General features: G+C 45.6%; 1 protein-coding gene across 1 annotated transcript in view; it reads right to left on the minus strand.

Annotated features, from left to right (window-relative positions):
* The window catches only part of RIMKLB (ribosomal modification protein rimK like family member B), a 61,219-nt gene extending 36,739 nt beyond the window's left edge, over positions 1–24,480 (minus strand). The window contains exons 1-2 of the mRNA XM_040361735.1: positions 24,297–24,480; positions 1,937–2,017 (exon numbers count right to left, since the gene is read on the minus strand). The gene's annotated coding sequence lies outside the window, so the exon portion shown is untranslated. The remainder of the gene's footprint in view (positions 1–1,936; positions 2,018–24,296) is intronic.
* Positions 24,481–25,652: the final 1,172 nt, after the last annotated feature.

Below are 25,652 nucleotides of genomic sequence, written 5' to 3' on the forward strand. Positions count from 1 at the left end.
AGGGGGGACAGAAGTTCAGGAGGTAACAGCATGTTAGCAGAAAAACAAAACGATTAAGTGAAAAATATATTACAGGGCCATAAAGTAGCAGATGTATATAGATTTGAGATTTAATGTCACTTTACTAGTAGAAAATTAAAGGTCCCTAACCTGCCGTGTCACAAGTGACCAAATCACATAAGAGTTTACATGTTTAAGGTGTTTACTTAGCGGCTTCCCTGGAGATTAGTTGTAATTAAACAGAGGCAATAGCGTTTTACTTGCCAGTCCAGGCACCACACCTTGCTCCTAATCTGACATTATGTAAACTTCATATCAGTTTTATTATAGCTAAATTTCAGGCCAACAAATACTATCAAAACACAATATCATGTGGACAGGCGGGGCGGGTTACTTTATATTCCCCAACTTGTTCTATGAGAGCATGATTCTGTATTCATTCAGAAAATGCAAAGTGTTCTCTGAAGGGCGCCTGTCATCCTGTGTTCAGATCACAGCAGGGCAAAAGCTCAGCACAGGATCCAGAAGATAGTGGAGATCATTGGAAGCGGCGGCGCCAACAGATATTTCCAGCTTGCAGGCTTATCAGCCAGGTATGGTATATACATAGTTACATGGGCTTTAAAGGGGTTGTAAAGGTTTTTTATTTTCTAAATAGGTTCCTTTAAGCTAGTGCATTGTTGGTTCACTTACCTTTTCCTTCGATTTCCCTTCTAAAAAAATTTTTTCTTTGAATTTCTCACTTCCTGTTCCTCCTCAGTAAGCTGTTCCGGCTGACTAACCCCCAGCCAGAACGGCTCGGATGATGGTGGAAAGCTTACTGAGGAGAAACAGGAAGGGAGAAATTCAGAAAAAAAACAACCAAAACATTTAGAAGGAAAATTGAAGGAAAAAGGTAAGTGAACCAACATTGCACTAGCTTAAAGGAACCTATTTAGAAAATAACAAACCTTTACAACCCCTTTAAGCTAGACCAGTGTAACAACTTAAATAAAACTCCAGGTGTGAATATTTTTAAATGGCAGTACTGCATCTGTCTACACATCGGATTTAAAAAATGACAAACCTGCAAAAGAAACCCCATTTAATAATTTGAAGGCCAGACATTTTTTGCTCAAAAATTCAGAAACCCCCAAAACACACATGCAGTTATGTCTCTCATGTTGCCCCGAATATAAGCCAGTCTTGTATCAATTTTGGCAACAAAAGACACAGTAGGGCTTATTTTTATTATGTAATGTGCCATCCCCTCTCCCTGCCTGACAGGAATCCCCAGTATGAACTATTACAGTAGTATATAATGGATTAGTTTCTGTAATATAATTGTGCCAAATCCGAGCCCTGGAATTGTGCCATTCCAGGGCTCGGGTAAGTAAAACGGGGGGGCTGGTGACTGAAACAGGAGGGTTTACAACCCTTTTAAACCACTTGCTGTCTGACAGTACATTTACTGTGGTTGGGCAGCACGGGCAGGTGGATCCAGCCTGGGGAATGTAGCACAACGCTCACGCAAATTGCAGCTCTTGGTACCCAGAGACTTTAAACAGCCCAGGGATCATGTGATTGCTATGCGATCACAACGCCAACAAGGCCGGTATGAATGAAGCTCATTCATAACAGCTGTGCTTACTAGAGAGTTATTCTGTGATTGGCTCGGAGCCATCACATGGTACCTGGGCCAATGAAAATACCATGTAATTAGCTGAAGCCAATCACAGATCACTAATAATCCCAGCTGTTATGTAACCCATTTATGACAGTTGAAAACATTGCCGCAACAGTGACCATTGTAACAGCAATCAAAGCAAAAAAAAATTAAAAAATCTGATAAACACGCCCTCTCCTCTGGAGGGGTAGTGTTACTATAGTGACAGCCACTCAGCTTGAGAAAAGTACAGATGCCCCAAATACTTGTAAAGCATTATGGGATACTTACATTGATCTGCGGCTGGAGGTGTGGCCTGGAGCCTGGACTGATGCTGAGACTTGGGAACACCAACTCTAAAAGCTATTAAACCTGCAGAAGACAGAAAAGGAAAAATAATGAGCCAAAGTGTCACATCAGGGAGAACCGATGCAATGTGCAGGCAATTAAATCACAACATCCTGCATTACATAAATATTCCCACAATATTAATGTTGGGAAACAACTCCCGATACAATGTAGCAACTTCACCAGTACGCGGTCTTCACATAACAGGAAGCAGACAATATAGACAGCGAAAAAGTTACATTTCAGCAATCCCTTTCCATTGCTGTCATCAATAGTCCTGCCGTTATCGGCTTCCTGTTATCTTCAGATTACGGCTAACTCCGGTAAACTGAGGCAATGCCTGAATTGGCCATTATGTCTCCGCAAAAATGTCACGTTTTTACTCTCAAAGCAATCGAATTGGAGGACAGGATGAGCTTCTATCTTCCAATCGCTAAAACATCCCCAAATATCTAACAGCTACAATAAGAGCCAAATGTCACACACCCTTTCCCTCTGAATTACGGTTATTAAAAATTATTCTTTATGTCTGAAGATTTACACATGTCTGAAGGACCAGTGGCACTGCTCTGGATACTCAAATAAAAACTTGCATCAAACCAGACATCATAATCAGCAAGTAGGAGACAAAGAAGTAAAGCAGGGGCACACAGATGATCAGTTTTTTACCACCCCTCTACAATAGAAGGAAGTTAGTGGCATATGCGCAGGTCACAAACACAGTGCACCAGTTGCCATTGTCCTGACATCTCCCCGACTGCACAGCCTTCTACTTGGGGGGGGGCCCAGTGTACTGCCGCCGCCCCCCCACCCCTTATGCAGATGGAGAACAAATTTGGCGATTGATTTTTTTTCTTTTTATTATAAACTAATTTATAAGGTTTATATTTATACAGAATTGTGCCTTCTATTTAAACAGAATGGTTATATACACACACACACACACACATTTTAAAAGGGGTTGTAAATGTATGATTTTTTCCCCCTAAATAGCTTCCTTTACCTTAGTGCAGTCCTCCTTCACTTACCTCATCCTTCCATTTTGCTTTTAAATGTCCTTATTTCTTCTGAGAAATCCTCACTTCCTGTTCTTCTGTCTAACTCCACACAGTAATGTGAGGCTCTCACTGGTGTGGAGTGTCGTGCTCGCCTCCTCCCTTGGACTACCGGAGAGTCAGGACGCCCACTAACACACAGCTCCTTTATCTGCAATGTAGAGAGCATCCTGACTCTCCTGTAGTCCAAGGGAGGAGGCGAGCACGACACTCCACACCAGGGAGAAAGCCTTGCATTACTGTGTGGAGTTACAGACAGAACAGGAAGTGAGGATTTCTCAGAAGAAATAAGGACATTTAAAAGAAAAAATGGAAGGATGAGGTAAGTGAAGGAGGACTGCACTAAGGTAAAGGAAGCTATTTAGGAAAAAAAATTGTACCTTTACAACCCCTTTAAGATGCTGGCCATACACTAGCAAGGAAATGTCATTTAACTTATTTTCCAGCCATTCATGGAGTCAAAAATCGGCGCTTTTTCAACTTTAGTGATAATAAATCTACTCGTGTATAGCTGGCGTTACATTGTGGAAAATACAGAGCGTGTCCTGATCCGTTCGCTGTACAAACACTGAGGAAATATTTCTTCATACTGCTCATCAAACACAGCCAGTGACAGACGGTACACACAGGGGGGGGGGGTCTTTAACCCTTTCAATTCTCTCTGCAGGGCAGAGATCACAATGTCCATCATTCCCCATTTTCCTAAATGTCAGAATTACATTTTTATTACAATTATTAAAAAAAAAAAAAAAAAAAAAAAAAAAAAAAAAAAGCAGTTTTGCTACTGCTTTACATTTTCACATTCTATTGCAATAAATTGTTTTTTGTTTGGTCATTAAACTAACAGCTTGTAGACTAAAGCTATTAACGTTTCCAGCAATTAAGGAATGTTACCCTAACATTTTATATTCCCGATATGTGCCTGCTGTACCATGTACTTGTATGAGAAAGTATCCTGCTATTTGCATTGCTTCCTGTGTGTGAAATCCCTGGTGTTACTGCCAGTTCCTTTGTTTTCCTGATAAGAACTGACCACACCAAGCATGGGTGCACATCCATCCTAGCATGGTCAGTTTTCTGGCTGGGATAACTGCCTGTCATCCAATGGTCAAACTTGTGCCGACAGACCCCCTTGCACAGGTACCCATTTACATCAATGTAGCACAGCTGCAATGCGACTTTGGGGGAAGGGTCCCACACTACTGGTGCCATTTTGTGGTCCTTAAGACTTCATCAAAATTGCCTCTACATTTGGTATTTGATGCATTTTGCATGCGATTGGTGCTGTTAGGAGCAGGCACCTGCCAGCACCCAACCAGTGACTCATGCCTGCCAGCGGTGGGAAGAGCTGGCAGTGAGCCAATGAGAAGTCATCTCTGCTGTCAGTGGGGGGGATAGTGTGCAGGTTGGTGGCCACTACTCACGACTGAAGATGGATTTTTATTGGGGGTACAATTTTTTTTTTTTTTAAGTAAAACGACTTTTCAAAATAACTATTGTGTTTTTATTTACTTTTGAGAAATGCGTAGGGGTACCGAACCCATACTCATTGATATGGGGGGGGGTCCCCTTGTTATAGGGGGCTTCCAGATTCCAATAAGCTACTCCCACATTTACTAGGCCAAGGTTGTGGGGAAGAGGCCCTTGTCCTCAACATGGGGAGAAGGTGCTTTGTCAGGGGAATGTGAATCACTTTTCAGAGGAGCGCCAGCACTTGCAAAACTTGTGAAAGAGGCCTTACATCCGTCAGCCATGATGCAACTGCATGAGTGGGAGTGACGTCATTGTGGCCCAGCCAATCATGAGGTCTAAAAATTTAAACCTGAAACGGAAAGGCCAGAAAAGGTGAAGCTCTGCAGAGCAGCTGAGAGCCTGAAGCCGCAGTGCTGGAGGGGATCGCTTGCTAGTCACGTTTGCCATGATATGCGATGCGAACAGGGCCGAAACAACTAATAGATTAATTTCGTAATCGATTACAATTTTCATAGTTGATCGGCCAGTAAAAAAAGGTTAAAAATTAGCCCTTTATAGTACAAAAAAATCAATCGCTACTGTAAATATTACTTTCACTGTCCCACAGTAAAAAAGATGAACCCCTCCTTACAGTAGCGATTTGCTCTTTGTACTTATTTATGTTTTAACCTCATTATGTTACTAAACATCTCAGGCCTGGGTCACACCTGTTTTTTGGTGCTTTTTGCAGAAACACACTACAGTTCCGTTACATGTTTTCCTATGGGACAGGTTCACATCCATGATTTTTTTTTTCGGCTGCTGCGTATTTGGAAAGGGCAAGGACTTTTTAACGCAAAATGGTGCCATTTTGTTTGTTTTTTGGTTCAATATACTTCAATGGAGAAGCTGCAGAAAAGCATGCAATGTGTTTTTCAAGCAATCTGAGTTTTGTAATCTGCCCAACAAATTGGGTCAAAAAAATTTCAAAATGCAATTTTTTTTTTTTTTTTAAGGCCATTATCCGATCAAAACAATCGGCCAACTAATTGATTATGAAAATAATCGTTAGTAGCAGCCCTAGAAGCGATTATGACGCACATTATGACACCAGGCTCTCTCTCCAGGGACAGTTCTATACTCTTTCCTCCTCGGTTTTAATAAAACTACAATTTCTGCCTTTGGTAACATCTGTGTGCACATTACCCCGGCTGAACATGACATCAAAGGATAGGATGACAATCCAGGCAGGTGCCGACAAGTTTATTCAGGAGCCAGCAGTCCTTTCAGAAAGCAAGCGGATAACTTCTACTGACTGCAGGAGGGAAAAAAAGTCCCCGGCTAATCTCCATATTACAAGGTTAGGTTGACTGTACAGAAATCTAACCCCATGCTGGGGGTGGGGAACAAAAGATCCAATCATTCAGTTGAAAACAATTGGAAAGGTTATATAAAAACTAAGGAAAGTTGGCAAACCTTTTAAAAGATCTATAATTGCGAGCTGCGATTGTACAAATCTACATATTATGGTCTGTGCCAGCCGAGAGGATTTCATAAGCAGAACCTTGGCGTGTGCGACATTACTATCTACGAGGTTATGGGTGTCAGATGTGAAACAAATTAAAGCTGAACTCCAGGCAGATATAAAAGATGAATGGATGGAGTTCTGCACTCAATGTTTGATAACAAGCAGCACAAGTACCCGAATGTGACCTGGTACCAGCATGTTGCAGACTCTGTACAGCAGAGCTCATACTTGGAAGGGGAGAATAAGCACAATGAACCAGTTGTGCTGCAGTACAAGAAGCATGCTGACACTTTTCACTACAGGTAAACCTACAAAAAGGCTGAGCTGTAGCTACTGTTTACATCTCCTAAACCACAGGTGTCAAGCACAACCCTCCAGGCCATTTCACGTGGCCCTCATACCTCTCGTGCAGCTGCAGGAGAGCTCCAGCCCCCCCATTTTCTGCTTTCATGCAATGCATCCAGCTTCTTCCCAGCAGCAGCAGAAGGAAAGGGGGGGTGCACTGATGTAAGGGAGAGTGGGGGACTCTACTCTGATGGTGGGGTGGCTCTTGACATCCAATGTAAGGGGAAAGCATGTGATGGACATCTAATCTTACAGATACAGCGGGCCTTTTGAACGCAATAAATGCTGATGCGGCCCACGATGAAATTGCATGACACCCTTATCCTAAACGGTTTAGCAACTATCACATTTATCAGCATGTGCCGTCGTCATGCTGAAGTGCCGCTGCGCTATTACCAGCAGCTCCAGCTCGCATGCGTGGGAGTGACATCACCGTGGCTCCAGCCAATCACATCGCCGGAGTCCACGATACCCGGAAATAACGCCAGGAGACATGTTGCCCGGCAGATCGGTGTGCTAGGACCACTGCAGGGCCTTCGATCCAACGTCTAAGGTGAGTTCCTAATGAGCTACTATATGCACACAAGCTCATTACGCCTTGCTCTTGCAGTTTGTTTTTCATGGATTTACAACTTTAAAGCGGGGTTCACCCGAAAAAAATGTTTTAACATTAGATTGAGGCCAATTACGGGAATCACAATCGGGTGTTTTTTTAAAAATCGATGAAATACCTTTTTAGAGATCGATGTTCTCCGCCGCTTCCGGGTATGGTCTTCGGGACTGGGCGTTCCCATTTGATTGACAGCTTTCCGACCGTCGCATACAGCGCGTCACGAGTTGCCGAAAAAAGCCGAACGTCAGTGCGGCTATATGCGGCGCCTGCGCACCGACGTACGGCTACTTTTGGCAACTCGTGACGCGCTGTATGCGGCGGTCGGAAGGCTGTCAATCAAAAAGGAAAGCCCAGTCCCGCAGACCATACCCGGAAGCGGCGGAGAACATCGATCTCTAAAAAGGTAAGTACTGCATTGATTTTTTAAAAACACCCGATTGTGCTTCCCGTAATTGGCCTCAATCTGTTAAAAATTAGTTTTTCGGGTGAACCTCCGGCTTTAAGGTTTGACCTCATATGGTTTTGCCAAATCTGAAGAAATAAAAATCTGCAGAAGATCAAATATTGTGTATGGGATCCAACAGATGAGCTCAAGTCTGCTACTTCCCTTACTGTCCAATCACAGGCTGAGGGAGGGACAATACCTTTGTTCGCAGCACTGGAGTCATTGGTTTGAATTCCAACCACCTGCATGGAGTTTGCGTGTCCTCCCTGTGCCTGCGTGGGCTTCCTCCCACACTCCAAAGACATGCTGGTGGGTTAATTGGCTGCTGTCTAAATAGGCCCTAGTGTGTGTGTGTGTGTGTGTGTGTATGAATGCGAGATTAGGTACCTTAGCCAGCGAGCTCCTTGAGGGCATGGACCAATGTGAATGCACAGTATATTGTAAAGTGCTGTGTAACGTGATGGCGCTATACAAGTACCTATAATGTGTCGGTGAATAATAAGGTCTTCTCCTCTGCCAGACAATGAAATGAGAAGATCTGAAGCGCTACACCACGGCTAGGAGACGCCAAACCAGCTTGTAAACAACTGGGAGAAACATTGATGGTCCAGTTCACTTCCATTCTATTTACATGGCTTTAAATCAAGTCCTGATTTAAGGGGCTGTTTTTGGACCCTCAGAATGTGTTTGACAGATATTTAGGATGGTGCACCTGATTTTTATTGGAATAAAGTTGTACCTGGACCTCTTAGAGAGGAGGTTCACCCGCACATGACACTATTTCCCCCTAGATGGATGCTCGTTGTGTCTAGGGGAATCGGCTAGTTGTTTTAAAATATGATCCGTACTTACCGTTTACGAGATGCATCTTCTCCGCCGCTTCCGGGTATGGGCTGCGGGAATGGGTGTTCCTATTTTGATTGACAGTCTTCCGAGAGGCTTCCGACGGTCGCATCCATCGCGTCACGATTTTCCGAAAGAAGCCGAACGTCGGTGCGCAGTATAGAGCCGCACCGACGTTCGGCTTCTTTCGGCTACTAGTGACGCAATGTATGCGACCGTCGGAAGCCTCTCGGAAGACTGTCAATCAAGAAGGAACGCCCGCTCCCGAAGACCCATACCCGGAAGCGACGGAGAAGATGCATCTCGAAAACGGTAAATACGGATCATATTTTAAAACTAGCCGATTCCCCTAGACAAAACGAGCATCCATCTAAGGGGAAAAGATAAAATATATAATTGGGTGAACTCCCGCTTTAATGGTGCGGATGGCGGTCCCAGGCTCTGCCCTCTGATCACGAAGCCCTGGAGTAATGCGACTGGCACAACGGCATCACTACACTGAGGAATTTACGTTGTTCCTCCCTCTGTGACCCCAGAAACAGGAAGCCATGAGAATTTGTGTTACATACACCAATGTTTACCTGGCCGTTAGGAGGCAGGAAAGCAACCGATCTGCGTCTGATCGGTTGTAGTGAAGGCCAGATCTCTCCATAAAAAAGGACCCATCATGGCCCATGCCCTTAAAGGAATGTCGTTCATCCAATGTGATAGCAATAAAGGTAAAGAGGGTGTAAACCTTCCTTTGCAAGTTGTAGGCATTCTAGGCTTACCTATAGGTATTGTAAATACGTCCTAAACATGCACGGTCTAGGTGATATTTACTGTATACTGCGCCATGCGATGTGAAGAAACCGCCCACCCCCCATGCTGTTTCTTCACATGCACCTTAACCGTGGTGCATGCACGGAGTGACGTCACATGGCTTCGGCCAGTCACAGAGCTGGAAGGAAGGAGAGGGGCAGTGCAGACATTTGCAGGCGTCACATAATGTACTAGTATGCTATGCATACTAGTACATTATGCTTTTACTCTGCGGGGGGGGGGGGGGGGGACGACATGGTTTACTTCCTCTTTAACCACTTCCAGCCCAAAGACATCATGGACTTAGCAGGGATATCTGAATGATGCGTGCTGAGCAGATATTTCAAGCTAGCGATCCTGTGCACAATAAGAACGCTGATAGACAGTTTTGCTGATTGATCGTTCTTATAGGGTGCAGGACAAAACTCCCATCTAGCCCTGCCGCTAGGAAATTCCCAGCCAATTCAACCCCCCTTTGCACATGCCATCTCTCGACTGATACTGCGATGGAGGACCACACATGTGCAGGCATTTTAGAGCTCCCTCCTGTGATGGAGGTTGAGCAGTTCACACTACTGCAACTTCAAAATCGGGAAGTAACCGCTATTTCAGGGAATGCCAGTCTAGAGCTGAATTTGCATCGCACATGGATCAAACTCACAGGACCCTTTTTTAAAACGCACCTTAAATTCACAACACATTGATGTGATCGGCACTCATGGAAAACTACGTTAGTAAAATGACTTGTGAACTTGAGCAATCGCAACGGATGAAATTCACAATAGAATTCATGGCAGTGTGAACCGGCCCTTACAGCTAGAAGTGCCATAGCAACATCCTAGAAACAAAACCAGGATGGAAGCCATCTCTGGGAGGTAGGTAGATGGCCTACACCTATAGCAAAAGCCTTATCCAGCTTTGGCCAGAACGGCATAGTCCGTTTTAATCTACAGGTACCCCTTTACCTGAATAGGCACTATCCTGATAAAGGCAAAAACACCCTTTACTAAAGAAGATGAAATGGGACATGTTTATCAAACAGGTTACCCAATAACTAGGTGACATTAAGAGGACATGGAGTTACCCCACTACTCATTCTGGAGCCTTCTTGGGACAGAGGCCATAAAATCAGATGTTTACGTAAGCAGCAATGCATGGCCATCTGCCTGGTTTGTTTAAGATAAGCTGAATGTGGGCATACAGTTACCAGAAAAGGCTTTACAGGCCAGGCGCCCTTCTGTTTGGCATAATTTATTTAAATGCACTGATTTTTCCAGGAGCTGAAAACTGCCCCCATGTTTTATGGATATTTTCCAAGTATCCTTAGCAGGGATATTACAGAGAACAGAAGCATAATCAACCGATGACCCCAAAAGCCATGGTTAGGTGGGGTGTACGTCAAAATGCTGTGTAAAGACAAAAGTGCTTCTGTGCCCAGGCAAATGCCATATAACCACTTACTGCCAGCTCCATAGCCAATTCACAGCCACAGGACGGCCGTTCTGTATATAAGCAATTCTGCTCTCCCAGGTAGGGGGGAGCACAGCAGAAGCCAATCAGAGATTGCCGGCCAATGGATGTCCACCGCCACCTGCTGTTTGTGGAGGACAGAAGCTGGACAGAGCAAAGCAGGGCAAGAAAACCCATCACTTCCCTTCATAAAAACAGATCACATAGCACACAAACACTGGTTAGGCACAGTTAACCCTTTGATCACCCTGGATGTATAACTCCTCCCCAGCCAGTGTCAGTGCAGTGAAAGTGTACATTTCAAGCACTGATCACTATATTAGTGTCAGATTGTCCACCACAATATCGCAGCAATACAAGTCACTAATCAAGAGAAAAATCAGTATAGACAGTTTGTAGACGCTATAATGTTTGCACAAACCAATCACACACATTGGTCTAAATTTGTTTTACATTTTTATTGGATGTTTTAAAGCAGAAAGTAAAGATACATTTTTTTTGTTCAAAATGTCTTTAAAAGCACAAAACATAACTGCAGAGGTGATCAAATTCCACCAAAATAAAGCTCCATGAGGAAAAAACATTTTATTCATGTACAGTGTTGCCCGACAGCACAATTGTCGGTAAAAAAACAAACAAAAAAAAAAAAAAAACAGTGTTGTATCGCAAAAAATGGCCTGTCATCTTCTGGAGGGCAAAAGGAGAGAATTGGGGCGAAAGCTCTGTTGGCCCTACTTCCCCTGTGGGCCACATGAATGCACTAAGTTCTGCACTCCTGTGACCCGTATTCATCTGACAGCGGCCAAAGTCAGATGTCACTGAGCCGGTCTAGGCTCTGCAGAGAGACTTTAATGTTGGGAATCTGGGATCCATCCAGACGTCTGACCAGCAGCTGACTCCGCCTCCCAGTGCGCTGTTGAGAATATGAGTCTTCCTCTTCCCGGCCCGACACTCCAGTGAGCGCTGGAGGGGCCGAGCAGCGAGTCGGCGACTCTGCTCACTGAAGACAGAATTGAGTGATCAGGTGTTTGAGGTTTTTATTTTAATTCCCGAGTGCCTCAGCAACTAGGCACACAAGTCCATGCCAGAGGAGCAGGAGAAAGGCCATGGTTAGACTTATTTGAAGATGATGGGGTTCCAACCATAGGGTCACTCATCCCTCAGCAGTAGCCAGACACATGACTGGCATCCAGCCATAGGCAAAACCTTCCTCCAATCCATCTTGATCACTACAAGCAAGTTTACTATGGGAACTATGCCAGACAGCCTGCACTGCATTGCAGCCAATTAGAGGAAAAATGTTTGCCTTCCAGCTACCAATTTTTCTAAAGGTTAGACACTAAGCCATGGAGAAACACCAACCAGCATACTGTATGTACTTTTAGCAAAACGACCGCACAGAATTAAAATGGCATTAACCCCAAAATCAAACAAATATACTGCAGCTTACCAATTCTTAAGTGATGGCTGCATTTGTTTTCATTTTTAGGTTCTCCTATTTTTATCTGGTGATCCAGCCAGTAAGTGATATCTTTCAAAAAAAAAACAAGCTCTCCAGCAGAATGTACCAGTTAGAGAGATGAGACAAACAATAAGATACTGTATAGCAAAGACAATCCGCGCTATCCCCTTAAAGGCAAAGTGCACTAGTGCAAATAATGATGTGTGAACAAAAATTAAAAGCCAATTAAAGTGACGGTGCTGCACCTAAATACAAAAGCCTAATACTGGGCTTTGAACATATATGAAGAAAAAAATAAAGTGCGCTACCAAAATTAAGCAATAAAAATTGCATATATAAATATTCGGATGCAGGAACTGAAATAGATTGAATCAAGTGTCCTTAATCCTATATGTTATGAATGGATGAGTCCTTGCACCATGGCATCAATGTGCTGGCTCGTATGCGATCTCAATCCTCCGTTGGATGACTGGATGGATGCAGGAAACTTATAAACATGAAATCCCCACGTGTAAAATGAAAAGGATGGCCGCTTACCAGATCCGTCGGACCCCCGCAGGGATCAGAAAGGCTCAGATAGGGATGTCCTCGGCTGAATCAAAGCGATAACTCCCGGTCTTCTCCTCTGTTGGAAGTCCAGGGACAGCTCTGCCGTTATCTCCCAACAGTTATTCCAAGGTACAGCAGCCTCACCAGATCATGTGGGAACGTGTAGGTTAAAGGGAGAAAGAGTACTTCATAGTGCAGTAATTAGTTAAAAGGTTGCTCTTTATTCCACTCAAAGAAAACAGACATCTAAAAAAACTGCACTGTTACTAAGTTTCAAAATATGACTTGGAAGCGTGTGCAAATCAAACCAGCCATCAGCTCAGGCCGATCAGCTGGGGACGTGGTGACGTCAGCGATTCTCGCTCCACCCGACGCTTCGTTTCTCCCGAATGGGCATCAACAGGGAGAGGTGGCGTAGGGCTCCTTTCCCTGTTGATGCCCATTCGGGAGAAACAAAGCATCAGGTGGAGCGTGAATCGCTGACATCACCACGCCCCCCAGCTGATCGGCCTGAGCTGATGCTGGTTTGATTTGCACACGATTCCAAGTCACATTTTGAAACTTTGTAACAGTGCAGTTTTTTTAGATGTCAGTTTTTTCTTTGAGTGGAATAAAGAGCAACCTTTTAACGAATTACTGCACTATGAAGTACTCTTTCTCCCTTTAACCTACACGTTCCCACATGATCTGGTGAGGCTGCTGTACCTTGGAATAACTGTTGGGAGATAACGGCAGAGCTGTCCCTGGACTTCCAACAGAGGAGAAGACCGGGAGTTATCGCTTTCATTCAGCCGAGGACATCCCTGTCTGAGCCTTTCTGATCCCTGCGGGGGTCCGACGGATCTGGTAAGCGGCCATCCTTTTCATTTTACACGTGGGGATTTCGTGTTTATAAGTTTCCTGCATCCATCCAGTCATCCAACGGAGGATTGAGATCGCATACGAGCCAGCACATTGATGCCATGGTGCAAGGACCCACCCATTCATAACACATTTGATATAGGATTAAGGACACTTGATCTAATTTATTGTTTGTTAGTTCCTACATCCAAATATTTATATATGCAATTTTTATTGCTTAATTTTGGTAGCGCACTTTTTTTTTTCTTCAAACAATAAGATACTAACAGGTGCTTACCATGATCAGCATTTTAGATAAAGCCTTTATCCTACAAAAAGGAACCCCAACGCTGCAGTAACCACTTATAAGTATCAGCTGGAGTTTGGCTTCAATCTGTTAGTGTATCCAAAACTGCTAGTCCATCCAAAACGCCCCCTGCCCCCAATTGACAAAGCCACTGTCTGAAGTTGCCCCCTGTGCTCCTTAATCCAGAGTTGTCTCACCAATACTGGTGGCGTGTTACTGGCCAGAAAACAGGGGGAAAAGCCTAAAAAATGCAGCCACCACATCCAATGCTTGATAACCTGCAATATATGACATTTTTGGTTTGAGGTTTGAAGTGGTTCTAAAGCCTGAGGCCCCTTTCACACAGGGCATATCCCCTCAGAGGACTCCTCTAGCTTAGCGGGGGATCGCTGTTAATCCCCAGCTGAGCAGGCGTATGACAGGTCCATCTACGCTCACTGCAGGGACAGACCCGTCAGAACCCTGCTGTGCTCTATGGGAAAATCAGATGAAAACGGACAGCGCGCGTTTTCATCCAATGGACGAATGTATCACCATCTGTCTGTTTTCAGCAGATCTTGTTGGATCGGGTGGCAGGTAGGCACATCTCCACCAACATTCATCTGCCCATACATCGGGTGGCACGCTCAGACCAGCCTGTGCACACACGGATCTTTGCAGGCCGATCATGTGAAAAGGGACTCAAGGTTTTTCACCCTAATGCATTCTATGCATTAAGGTGAAAATCTGTGCTGAAGCTTTCCTACCCAAGCTCATCCGATCCAGTGAGGATTTTTCTCTTCTAACACACACACACAAATGACTTTAATATCATTAAGATGTCTAGAATGCACACCCTGCACTTCACTAAAGACAATAAAGCGGATTCCATCAAACAAAAAGCAGTAGCCTACAGTAAACAATTTCATTATCCGATTGCAGCACAAATGAGCCTGGTCACTACGGAACTTCTGCCCCATGAAGCTCCCCCTGCAGATCAGCAATGCGGCCTCCATGCAGGGACAGCGGAGATCTATGGTATGCCGACATTACAGCGCTCAATGCCACCCATCCTATTAAAAGGCCGTCAATGCCCGGCCAACTGCCGCTATTAGTGAATCGATCAGCAGTATCTCCAGGACATTCATGTGACCTACATCATCTTCTACCAAAGCAGTCATACTTCCCCTTCAGAAAACAATGATGCAAATGTTCAATATGTGCTGGAACTTTCTGAGCAAAAGTTGAAGGCATTCTTTTTAACCCTTTATCTAAATTTCTAGAAATACTGGAGAGGCAGACAAGACCCGCATAGGACAGGATTTCATTATTCACTAAAAACAAAATCTGATAATCTCATTAAAACACAACTAAAGCAAACAGATAAACACACAAGATTTTCCTATCCACACAGAAAAATTACACATCTCTACCACACAGCACGGTCTGCCTGGCAGGCAGGAGAGACCCAATTTCTCTCCGCTGCAGTTCACCAACACTTTAAGGTCCTGTTCCCTCCCCCGCCCTTTTATTGATGAACAATGATAAAGGGGCTGAATGGTCTGCATTTCTGCCTTGCAGCACTGGGGTGCTGGAAACACTCTTAAAGGCCTCATTACTGACCTTGCTAAAGCCAGCCCAAGTTTGAATCTCAGACAGTTCAGCAGGGACCAGCCCAGATTCCAACCCTCTTTGGGCAGACAGATTAATCGCTTAATCAACTTGTGTACAACTTGGGCACAACCAAGCCTGCCAAGATTTTAGATCACAAAGGCTCAGCGGTAGCGACCCCCCCTTCCCCCAATATCAACATTGCTGTTGATGGGGGGGGGGGGGGGAATAGGTTGATGGATAGAAAATGGCACCGTCTACTGCCAGCTGTCCCAAGTTCAAAAACCCCTTTTTGAACTTGGTTACATTTTGGTTAGAAAGCATTATATTGTATTAGTGGGGAATTTGTGCCTTGCATCACTGCAGTTCCTGGTTTGAATCGCAGCAAGGACACTCTTCATGGAGCTTGCATGTTCTCCATGTGTGGGTTTTCTCCGGGTGCTCCACTTTCCTCCCACACTCCAAAGACCTGCTGGTAGGTTCACTGGTTCCTTTCTAAATAGGCATTAGTATGTGTGTACAAATTGGCTGACGCATTCTGCATGTCTGTACCAAGTCTGAGCAATTGGGGAGGAATGAAGTAGGAAAATTCCATTGGAAGAGGCTCTCAAGAACATGATATGGTGTCCAGAGAGCTGGCCTATAGAATTGCTTAGAGTCAGATGCAACTGAATGGAGAAAAAAACAAAAAGAAGAAAATTATATACACACTGCATATTATCACACATATACACACAGATCCTCCCCTGGCACTCCTTCCCTCACCGTATGCCCCCAAAGCAATTGGCTTGCTATGGGGGCACTCGCACATGTCTGCTCCTGAGTCGCATTGGCCCCACCCTTGCTCCCTAACCACTGTCTGACAGTAGTGAGATCCAATAGCATTGCTATATCAGCCAATGAGGAGGGAGAGACAGCCTCTGCTCTCATGCACAGCGATGGATTGAGGTCAGACTCAGCTGTGTATGGGCGGGTGGGGGGGGGATGAGTTTATTGATGTAGTCAGGGGTGTGGCCTTTATAACCACTTTATAAAGGCATTGTAATGGCAGGTTTTTCTTAATGCATTCCATGCATTAAGATAAAAACATGTAGCAGTCTCTCCAGCACCCCCTAATTACTTACCTAATCCCCATCTCTCTCCAACGATGTCCACAAATGTCTAAGCTGTCCAGGACACTCCTGATTGGCCGAGACAGCAGGAGCACCATTGGCTCCCACCACTGTCAAAGTCAGTCAATCGAAAGAAGAGGCGGGGTTCCGTGACTGAATGGACACAAGGAGCTGTAAATCAGCTTCCCCCATAGGAATCTGCTGACTGGGGGCATCTGACAGGAGGGAGGAGCAACAAAGAGGGACCCCAGAAGAGGAAGATCTGGGCTGCTCTGTGCAAAACAAGCTGCAACAGAGCAGGCAAGCACAGCGTTTTTTTTTTTTTTTAAACAAGACTTTACAATGACTTTAAAATATACATCTCAATACCTTCCTTTTCAATCACTCCTTTAAAATTTGACCATTTGCTTTGGACAGCTCACTACTGTAGGTGCAGATCACCCCTAATCTCAATTCTGGGAGCACACACTCAGATGCCTGTGGCACTACATGTCCCACGATTCCTTGCTGATGCATTACCAATCAGATCTTTCCTGGTGGTCTCTCTCCCCTCATGTCAGAAGCACGTGGATGGAAAGTTGGGCAGGCTACAAAGCGGTCTGTAGGATAGTCGCTGTGCGGCTAGTGCACCCCACATTGATGGACACTGGCTCCACAAAAACCCCACTAGCCATTGGAGCCACCCCAAAGGAAAAAAGTCAGGTTGTGACATTAAGGTGACTTACTTGCTTGTCCTCCACTGCTTCTCTTGGATCCTCCCCAAACGCCCCCATAGTAAGCCATACAACACAGAGCGAGGCTCGGCCCCCACCTCTCCCTGTTTGATAGACAAGCAGTGGAAGCCATTGGCTGTCTGAGGGAGAGAGCCTCTGCTCCCAGGCACATCACTGGTTTGAGATCAGACTCTAGAGCAGGGATCTTCAAACTACGGCCCTCCAGCTGTGGTGGAACTACACTTCCCATGAGGCATTGTAAAAATATGACATTCACAGACATGACTAGGCATGATGGGAATTGTAGTTCCTGAACAACTGGAGGGCCATAGTTTGAAGACCCATGCTCTAGAGAGTATAGGGGGGGCTCTGCATGCAGAAAATGCACCCCAATACAGATTCTGTTTTTACCGTAAAGCAATCTGCCTTTAGAAACACTTTAAGATTATGCCATGTACAGATTATGCCATGTACAGATGACAAAGCAAAATAAGGCCTCACCCACACTGAATTCTAATGGCACCATTTATATTCTTGCGGCTGCAACGATATCCCATCATTACTTTATACAAGCACCCGACATCGGCTGTTACTGATTGAGCCATGAATAAGCACTAATTGGAGTGTGAAATGCGTAGGCTGTTTTCCTTGAGTTCTGCTTGTTTTGTAGTGCATTTTTATCCTTTTTTACAATAAAGACAACCTAATGTTTTTTCTGGAGAGCGGCTGTCCATCCCTGTCTCTTCCTCATATCTACTGATTGTTTATAACTGGACACCATGGGGTTACCTGTGGTTAGGGACTGCTGTCTTGATCTGGTCACATACCACAGTAACCGTGAGGCTATACATGCAAACAGTGACAGTTGCCATGAGCCGCTCATTACTTGAGCAACCGTCACTATTCACACGCACCGCTCATTCCAGCCACAAAAATATAGTAATTCTTGCCGCAGGAATCATCCGTGTATTGGAGACCTAACCAAAGTAATATACGCGATAATATCTGTAGTTACCACCACAAACCATTAGGTGGCGACACAACACTGCACCCATCATACACTGAACTATCGGTTTTGGGTGGACTAGATTTACACAGAGCAGAGAAAAACAGCACCTAGTTTGTACAGGTTTCTATCAGTGGTACTTAATCTTCCTCACCACCCCAATCCGCACTGCTCTGCATGCACTATGGCTCCCGTCACCGACAAATGCATTCTCATGTGGCAGAGACCCCGGAGCACAGCCATATAATTAGCCATGGGCGGCTGCCATAGTAAAAACAGGATTTCTCTCTAAAAAAAAAAAAAAAAACTGCAGTTTTCAGCAGCTGAAGCAAAATGGAGAGCCGATGTGAAATTCACCAAATGTTCCCGCAAGTCACCGGCTCACCTCCTGAGCCGTATAATCCACAGAGCAGCAAGCGCTTAGCAATAGTAGCGGCGTGTGACGATTCTATTGAGTCACTGAAATTGAATGAGATCACACCTTATCTATAGAAGCCCCCCCCCCCCCCGGACACCAGGCATGAGACAGCACAGGAGAACCAGCCATGATCACGGCATGAAAACCTCAAGATTTTAGTAAATAGCTTTTATCAGAAGATAATAAGGTTGAAGCTAATCACCAATAGAAGCGTTTCAATATTATAAAGACACATTACACACAGATGTATACGTCAGGAGTTTCATCCATGTACACAGACACGCTGTCACCCCGTTAAAAACTAAACCTGATGGGGGGTTACATCTCATTACATGCAAAATATCACTATGCCAGGTTCTTTCTGACACACTGGGTCGTGTGTGGTCCAGAGAGATACCACCCCCCCCCCAATGCATGTCAACTATAAGAGGAAGAGGCTGCATTACCATTTATCAAACTCCAGCACATTTGCTCCACATGTGCTACTAGTTCCCCCAAAGCCCCCTCTAAAAGGCACTCATGGATGTATTCACACAATGTCATCAAGTATAATGCAGAGCTGCACATTGTACATGAGGGCGGCAATGGCTCAGCCACAAAATGGACCGAGGAGCACAGTAAATACACCTCATTACTCATCCCACAATGATAAAAGTGCCCGTAAACCCTTACATATTACCCAGTGAAGTGACTAGCCTCAGGTTATACCCAGATGAAACAAATACTCCTACATAAGTTGTACCTGTTTATCTGCAGTCTTATCTACAGCCCTTCAAGGTCCAGAATTCATGCAAAGGAAATGTGAAAAACTGCGCTATAAACCAACATGTAAATACACAGTGGAAAATGTCTTAAAATATAAAACACCACATTTGGTGCATGAATGTGACCCATGTGATTGTATATTAAATAATAGAAGTCCAATTGCCCACACATAAATGGCAGCAAAAAAGAGAAAAAAGTCCTAATATGTGTCAAGCAAAAATTATTGCACAATGACAAAAACGTGAAGAAAAATCTAGGATGACACCAATACCACACGTGTTATTAGTGTCATCCTAGATTTTTCTTCAGGTTTTTGTCATTGTGGAATCGTTTTTGCTTGACACATATTAGGACTTTCTCTTTTTTTGCTGCCATTTATTTATTGGCAATTGGACCTCTATTCAATATAAAATCACATGGGTTACATTCACATTCATGCACCGAATGTGGTGTTTATATTTTAAGACATTTTCCACTGTGTATTTACATGTTGGTTTATAGCGCAGTTTTTCACGTTTCCTTTGCATAATTATTTGTGTTGTCGCACAATTTTTCACTGCTGCAATATTGCATTTACTGCTGGGTTAGATGCATTGTAATTATCTCACTCAATTGTATTGTGCTTAGACACCATTAGGGAGCGCAGTATTTTCTCTTTTTTTCCTGTTTTACCAGAATTTATAAAGCTGTGAGCTTTCAGAAAGCACAGGACATGGAGCTTAAGCGTGGAAAGTGCACAAAGCGAGCTCCGATTGCTGAGAAGGGACAGATCCCTCCACAGAGCCGAGGCTGTCAACCACAAGGTGTGAGCTGGAGGTCCCTCCACTGTTACCTTTCTTCTCTTGGTGTCAGGAAAACTCATAAGAGATTCATGCTGATAGAGGAATGAAGCAGCAGAAATAACACTTGGTGGTCTGGAAAGAGACAGGTACACACTACAGAGGGATACGCTTTGTTCATATTTCATGTCTGAGGTTTGCAACCACTTCAAGTGTGAGGCCCCCACTACAAGGGTGGCCTGTATTTTCCAGAGCTGGCCTTTAACCCATAACCACTAAAGCAACTGCAAAACCACCAACCTCAGGATGCTGACCCACTAGCCAAATAACTCATCCAACTAGCCAGAGCAGACCAGAGGACAGCCCTTCACTTCATGAGCTCAGCAACAACCGGCCGATTGTAAAATCGGAATCTGGTTGTATATGGACAAAACCAACAGCCAAACAAAAGACAGGGGGAGGGGAGAAGAAAAAGTCTTAATACTAATTGAGATTATGCAAAGTATGGCTTATTCCACGCCTGTCCCCCACTCAAAGTAAAAAAAAAAAAAAAAAATCTTCAAAATTGTCAAAATGAATGCAGTGCTGCATCGCCAAAATGCTCTGGTCATGAAGGGAGGAAAACATCCGGAACTGACGTGGTTAAAGGGTAACAACACTTCCGGGGGGGGGCAATTGAAGCATTCGATGGCCATACAAGTCACATTGTAATTGAATACAAATGATCTTTCCTTTTCAATCTGCAGTGCTGTAATTTTCTATAAAATGCAATATGGCAACCTAAAGGTGTTCTGCACACAGATAGTATACAGGACACCCCCCCCCCCCCTCAGAAAGGTCATTTCCTGCTTCTGTGATTGGCTCACTGATCTCCCAAAAAGCTACACGTCAGATTTTGGGCATCCCCTGGAAGGGAAATAGTCATTTTTGGTAAGATGCAGGTAGGGACGCAGACCCTTCCACTTTCCTCAGAGCCCTGCAGGTGCAGCAGCTGATTATAAAGACATTACTTTGGATGCGGACACAAACCGCTATTTCATTAAAAAAAAGTCGGAATCTGAACCAGTTTGCTAAAATTCTTGCAATGTACAGAGATCAGAGGGGAAAAGTGTAATTATCCCTTTAATTAAATATATTTACCATTATATTAATATAAGCCCTTCCAGTGGAGTTTAGAAGTTAAAAAAATATCTTTACACAGTGTTTTGCCCCCCCCCCCCCCCAGCACATGTTGAGACATCTGTACAATGCAACATAATAGGAAGCCAATTGTAAAGCACAGATTAACCCTTTAAAGCCATTATTTCAGCTACTTTAACCCCCCCCCCCCAAAAAAAAATCAGTGTCTACCTTCCCAGCACCCGTAAAACCTCAAAGTAAGCCCAGAAATCTATTAGAAAACTAAAGCAGAAGAAAGCCTCCCAACGTCATCCTACAGAGAAGCACATCCTCCTTCCCTCGCACTGAGCCTGCCTCCCGCTCACCCACACAATACCACCGAGCCCGTACCATCCTGTCATATGGCGCTGCAACTGCCCCCTTCTCTCCCCATACATAATGTAAAACAGCCCCCCCCCCCTCCTCCTCTCTGCCTGGATTTGGAGGACAGAGTTTTCCCTCCGTATGACAAGCCTTCCAGTCCCGGGTGTGTTTCCGGCTCTGGACCCCGGGGGAGAATGGAGCCATCCGTCACATGTACAGATGGGAATACGAGGGATATTATTTTCTTCGATTACAAATTGCCATCCCTGGACAGCCTGGCTGTATGAGGAGAACACAATATGGCACAGGGCTGTACACAACGAAACCAACGATTTATGCAAATCACATGTTGGCCGGGGGGGGGGGGGGGGGGTGGGGACAGGAGACCAACGTATAGGAAAGACTAGGGGGAAGCCGGTTTTTCTATGAATAGGGGGATATAGACACCCCAGATTAGAGGAGGATGCATGTTACTCATATACCCGAGGAGGATAATAAAATCACACGACAGTGACACAGCAACGGCAATTTTTACATCAGACGACGCATGCAGATGGGAGGCCATTTACACACATGCTGCCGACTTCTTCATGGAGGGGGAGGGGGGTAGGTATAGGGGCGGCCTTTTACAATTAAAGCACACATGCTGACGGGCGGAAACACAGACGTCAATTTAGACTTGACACGACTGCTGACTAGAAACAAATGAATGGCAGTTTTCATACTAATCGGAGGGCCGCCAATTTCCCCGCAGCAGTAGACGGGGTACCAGCCGACGTATAGATGCGACTCCAGTCCTCACATACGTGTTAAATGACAAACAGATGGCGACTTTAATGAGGGAGAGCATGCAGACGGGGGGTGCCAAATGATATAATGTTATAACAATGTGACAGCCAGGCGGTCTATAGACACATGTGGGGAGGACAGGAGGGGGGTGCCCGGATCAATGGAAGAGGAGGAGATCGTGGGCAATATGGATCTCTTTATAGATCTCAATGTGAAACCCACCTAAAAATATACCGATAGGGCACACAAGGGGAGCTCATTCGACGGCGGATAAAGAGGCCCCTATATTGATATAGGCAACAAAGAGGGTAGCTATACTACCGGAGGATGCCTGTCCAATAGGCAATGCTGGTGTGTGTGGACCAATGGAGGATACAGGGGGCATAAATAGGCAATGCTGGTGTGTGGACCAATGGAGGATACAGGGGGCATTTCTATAGATGGGTCTGGATATTGGAGGATTCAGTGATGTCCATGCTGATTTTAATTCCCGGGGCGCCCCATCCCAACACCAATAGAGGGGGTGCCTATACTGGTAAATGTATAGAAGTCATCTATAGGTAATAGGGGGCCTATGCTGGACAGTACTGGGATACCTATGCTGGCAATATATGGGTGCCTAATCTGATGAAAATTGAGGGGGGCTATACAGACACTAATACCCAACACATGGGTATGTATACAGATGGAACACATGGGGTGTCTATAAAGATCGGCAATACCGATGTGCACATGGCAATGTACAGGGGTGCCCATATCGATGTTAATAGGTAATAAAAAGGGTGCTATAGAGGTACCCATATGGATATAAAGAGGAAAAACAGGGGTGCACACAGTAATGGAGAGCACAGGGGATAGATAGATAGTATATATATATATATATATATATATATATATATATATATACACACACACACACACACACACATACACATATATACACACACACACACACACACACACACACACACACACACATACATACATACATATACACACCCCCCAATAAGCAAAACGGGGGTGCCTCTATGGGTATTCATAAAGGGGTGCCAATGGAGGATACAGGGCATCCCGACAGACTAAAAGACAATACAAGGGTGCAGATACGGTCTATGTTGGTATTCGAGAATACAGGGGTGCAGATATTCATGAATACAGGGGGGGTATTGATTATAGACACTCATGTATTCCAAAGATATTGGGGTATCTGTACTGATTACTTTGGGGTGTTTGTTCCACTTTGTGTGGACAGGGGTGTCGATTGCTATAAAAGAAAATTGGGGTGCATCAGTACCCTCTGTATAGAGGGCTGTCAATATTGATTCTGCCTATATCTGTATTAGGAATACAGGGTTTCCCACCCTGAATAGAGGGGTGCCTACGAGTCCCCCTTTGTGAATACTGACAGACAGAACATCAGTGCAGATATTGGTGGGGTGTACAGGGGGGCTATATTGGTGGCAAGGCCTACACTGGGTATTGCGTATTGGGGTGTCCACACCAACCCCCCTGAATACATATGGGGTGTCCATTCTAGCAATATTGGGGTGTCCACACCAGTCACCCCTGAATACTGGTGTTCCATACCGAGGGCAGACTTAGGGGGTCCATACCGAGGGCATTGGGGTGTCCACACCAACCACCCCTGAATACATACGGGGGTCCATATTGAAATATTGGGGGTGCCCATGCTGAGGGAAGAACCCGGAGTGTCCATCACCCCCTCAGTACACGTGGGGTACAGTATCGGCTCCCTGGGGGTCTCCATCTTGTATATGCGGGGTCCATGTTGTGAGGGGGGGTGGATGGTCTCCCCTCTCTATGGTGTCACTCGGAAATCTGACACACTGCCGCCACCCCCGTCACACATGACAAATAATACAGACGTGTTGATGCCCGCCATCCCTCCTCCGGTACTCATCCCTCCTCCGGTACTCACCCCGCCGTCTCTGTGCGTTGTGAAGGACGGAGCGCGCGCACACAAAGTGGGTCGTGTAGACAGATGTCAGCGATGCGGGCGGAGTCCCCCGCCGGGCTCTCTCACACACTCACGCGCTCTAACAGCTCCTCACAGACACGTCCTCACTCTGCCTCACACACAACCAGACTGAGTCGCCGCCAGCACGCGCTGTACGCCTCGCCACGCCCACCCGCCTCCAAACGAACGGAGCCTCTCCATTGGGCGAAACATGCCTCGGGCCCCACCTATTGGCTGGGACCGTCTGGCGGGAAAGGTGGAGAAAGGCGAAGGGTGGAGCCGGAGAGATTGGGCGGGACAAGGAGGGAGTGATTCAGGGGGTGCGGCTGCATGGCGCGCGCTGATCGGCCTGCTGCGACTAGAGGGGGCGGGGCGTAGTGGGAGGAGGCCGCCCTTTAGCGAGGGACTTCCAATGACGTTGGGGTGGGGGGGTTGGTGTAATGTATATGGGCGGGGCGGCTGAGGTGGAAGGAGGAGGGGTGGTAAACATGGAAACCTCGTGTAGGGTGCTGTGTATTATCACAATGAGAGCTGATAGGGGCCCCTACTGTCTTCCTTATGGGTAGTGAAAGGGGCCCATACTGTCTTCTCTAAGGGAGATGAAAGGGGTCCCTCACCAGTACAGGAAGGGGTCCATACTGTCTTCTCTATAGATAGTGAAGGTAGCTCTCAGCAGTACAGGAAGAGGCCCACAATGTCTCCTCTGTAAATAATGAAAGGGGCTCATACTGTCTCCCCTATGGGTAGCGAAGGTGGCCCTTCTTCGGTAGAGGAAGGGGCTCATACTGTCTCCTCTATGGGTAGCGAAGGTGGCCCTTCTTCGGTAGAGGAAGGGGTTCATACTGTCTCCTCTATGGGTAGTGAAGGTGGCCCCTCTTCGGGTCAGGAAGGGGCTCATACTGTCTCCTCTATGGGTAGCGAAGGTGGCCCTTCTTCGGTAGAGGAAGGGGCTCATATTGTCTCCCCTATGGGTAGTGAAGGTGGCCCCTCTTCGGTAGAGGAAGGGGCTCATACTGTCTCCCCTATGGGTAGTGAAGGTGGCCCCTCTTCGGTTCAGGAAGGGGCTCATACTGTCTCCCCTATGGGTAGTGAAGGTGGCCCCTCTTCGGTAGAGGAAGGGGCTCATACTGTCTCCCCTATGGGTAGTGAAGGTGGCCCCTCTTCGGTAGAGGAAGGGGCTCATACTGTCTCCCCTATGGGTAGTGAAGGTGGCCCCTCTTCGGTAGAGGAAGGGGCTCATACTGTCTCCTCTATGGGTAGTGATGATGGCCTTTCTTCGGTTCAGGAAGGAGTTCATACTGTTTCCTCTATGGGTAG

The sequence above is a fragment of the Rana temporaria genome, chromosome 8 (assembly GCF_905171775.1).
Source record: "Rana temporaria chromosome 8, aRanTem1.1, whole genome shotgun sequence".
Classification (NCBI taxonomy): domain Eukaryota; kingdom Metazoa; phylum Chordata; class Amphibia; order Anura; family Ranidae; genus Rana; species Rana temporaria.